This window comes from Lolium rigidum, chromosome 5 (genome assembly GCF_022539505.1).
Source record: "Lolium rigidum isolate FL_2022 chromosome 5, APGP_CSIRO_Lrig_0.1, whole genome shotgun sequence".
Lineage (NCBI taxonomy): Eukaryota > Viridiplantae > Streptophyta > Magnoliopsida > Poales > Poaceae > Lolium > Lolium rigidum.
In genome coordinates, this window is record NC_061512.1 from 51987370 (window position 1) to 51990327 (window position 2958).

The window sequence follows — 2958 nt, forward strand, 5'->3', positions numbered from 1 at the left end:
TGTGTGGATCTCCGAACTTTCGTCAACCTGAAGATGTCAAAATAAACATGTCCGTCTATGATTCGTACGGCAGCCCCGTAGGAGGTGTAATTGACTCGGGATCATTTACCCGTCCGATCGATATCGGGAAGATCTCGTACTAGGACTTTTTCCGAATTATTATCGGCTAATGGTGATCAATCAATTACTGTACTAATTAAAGAAATCCCCACGATCGATCTTCCCGTACAAACAACTGAGGCTTCCGGCCCCCTCCTCGCACGCCGCATGCCGCAGCATGGCACCTTTTCTCTTCGCGAGCACGTTTTCTCTTCGACATCGCTGATGGCTCTAGAGTGCACCCGTGACCCGTCTTAGGCCATCTCCAAGGCGTCGACTTCTCCCGTGCCCGCGCATTTTGATGGATCGTTCCGAATAAAATTGCGGTCTAGCGCGAACCTATTCCAAAAAGATAGGCGCGGCGTTCAAAATGACCCAAATCTGGCCCTAATCTGGGCTTCGTTCGTGTGGCCAACGTCGATCGTTGGCCGCTCGCGTCCTCCTCTATCCTCCTCTAGCCCGCGTGTCAGAGAGACATAACATCATTTCTCATTAAAATTAAATATATTACATTTTCTTCTACATGTTACTAGCCTAGCTACCTAGGCCTCGCCGCCGCGGCCGTAGATTTCACTCGACGTGGGCGGCCTCTATGTGTGGGTGGCCCGGCGGCGGCTTTCCTCCAGCGTTCCCCCGCGGCCGCCCGCCTCCTGTCCGTCCTCGCAACTTGGGCGCGGGGGCACTTCTCCTCCTGTGGCGTCATGGTCCGCTTCCCGTACAACTCGAGCTCACGCGCGGCGGTGCGTTCCACAGCGTCCCGTGCCTCAAGATGGACGCGACCGGTGACATAGGTATGCCTAGTAGGCATGCCGAATAAAGTACCCAGGTTATATTAAGATGATATCAAGCCCTGGACCCAAAGTTTTGGAGGCCCAAAAGCTCAGAGTTCTCCGGACAAGAAAATTAGAGTTGTATTAGGAATGTTGTATCAATATAGGAAACGCTCAATGCGCCTCGAATAGTTTGTAACTTGTACGATACAGAAAGTCTGGGCTCCACCTCCTATATAAAGGAGGCCCGAGGGAGAGACGTGGGATCGAATCTTTTGTCAACCGAACCACCGTAACCTTTAGTCGAGCACCTTTTCGGCTGAAACCTTCAAGATCTACTTGCCCTCTACTTCTTATGAAACCCTAAGTCTACAATTTGTAGGCATTAATAAGTTAATCCCTTGTTAATTGGCGTTGTTTGTGGGAATTGGAGGTGACAAGGTCCTGATCTCGATGGCATCGTCAACATCGTCGCCAGCAGCAATCAACATCATGGAAGGAGGTAAACGAGCGCAACCCGATCTCGTTGATTTTGTCCCTCACGATCGTGCTTATGTGCATGCATATACCCATCTGGAGAACTCGATGGAGATGACGTTCAGGAGCTTTCGCTTTCTCGTCGGGAAGGAATGATCGCATCGTCTTTCGCCACCGATTTTTTTAGGACCGTGTCGTTGCCTAATCGACGGTACCTCCAAGGAGGGATCCTCACGAGGGGGAGAAGAAGTAGGGGCCATAGGGCGGAGAGTCCTCGGGACGGTGGTACGCGATTTACCCAGCTTCGGAACACCTGCTCGAGGACAAGGCCTACTGCTGCTTGTCTGGAATTATCTGGGTGCTTTCGTTGTTACAATGAGTGGTGATTGTGTCTCTAGGGCTCCCAGGATCCGGCTTATAAAGGCGCACGGATCTAGGGTTTACATTGGAGCCAAGGAAAAGAGAATATTCTCCAAGATCATCAATCTTTTCCCATGGAATACCTTCATTTAACTTACTAGTGTCCTTTGTGAACACCAGGCAACCAAACCCAGAAGCATAGTTGCCAACAGTGCGACCATGATGAACATGACGATCAGAAGCAGTATGGCAAACGATACATGAATATTCCTTTTCATCAGCAATGCCCAGTGTATGGATCAGAAGAAGTCTAGAACCATCTATAGATCTTGCTAACCACCACACACCATAATCGACCTCGTGATCATGGCCAAGAGCATCATCAAGTGCACACCGCCATTCAAACACGTTGGGTGGTGGCTCTACGATCAGCGGAGGACCTGCTTGAAAATGAAATTACTGTTAAGAAGGGCATGCTTGGTTTGCACAAATCTGAAAACGTAAGAATTGGGAAAACGCATTAGGATTTAGATGGGATGATATAATGTCATTTACATTCAATAATACAACATATTGGTGTATATGTGTACATCACATGGGAAACCAAAGGATTCATTTCAAGAAGTTCAAGTAGAGGTCAAAATCCAACATAACTCAATCTGAGAATAAAACTCCTAATTGTACAATCCTTAAATTTTTCTATGGTAATCATCTCGAATAAAAAGTCTAAATACCCATGAAATTCCATACGAAGCAAATATGCCCCAAGTCAGATCAGTCAGGTTCGAAAATTAATAAGTTTGTGCATTAAAATTATCTTTACAGCCATGAATAATGAAGCTCATCATACACTACGTCTGGAGGAAAATTACCAGCTTGCTCAGGTTTCCATGCGTGAACAGTGCCAGTATGAGTTGTGGCAAACACAAGCTCATTGTGCAGAATTGCATCGCTGTAATTGTAAAAGATGTGGGACTTGGGCTCTATAAAAACTATCCATCCAGAATCAGCGCCGCAAAGGAGGGCAACTCTGATGTCAAAAACAGCAACACGAGAGAAATATTTGTACCCCTCAGAAGCTTTGGGAACTTGGAAAATATATATCTTGTGAAATATAATAGCACGAAGGTTGTGGTGGTATATATTTGGAATGTGGGTGGTTTCAAACGGCACAGGGAGAGGAATTTCACGGCGAGTGTAGACGTTGACAAGTTTCCATTTGCAAGTAGGAAAGCTAGTGTCAACCATGGCA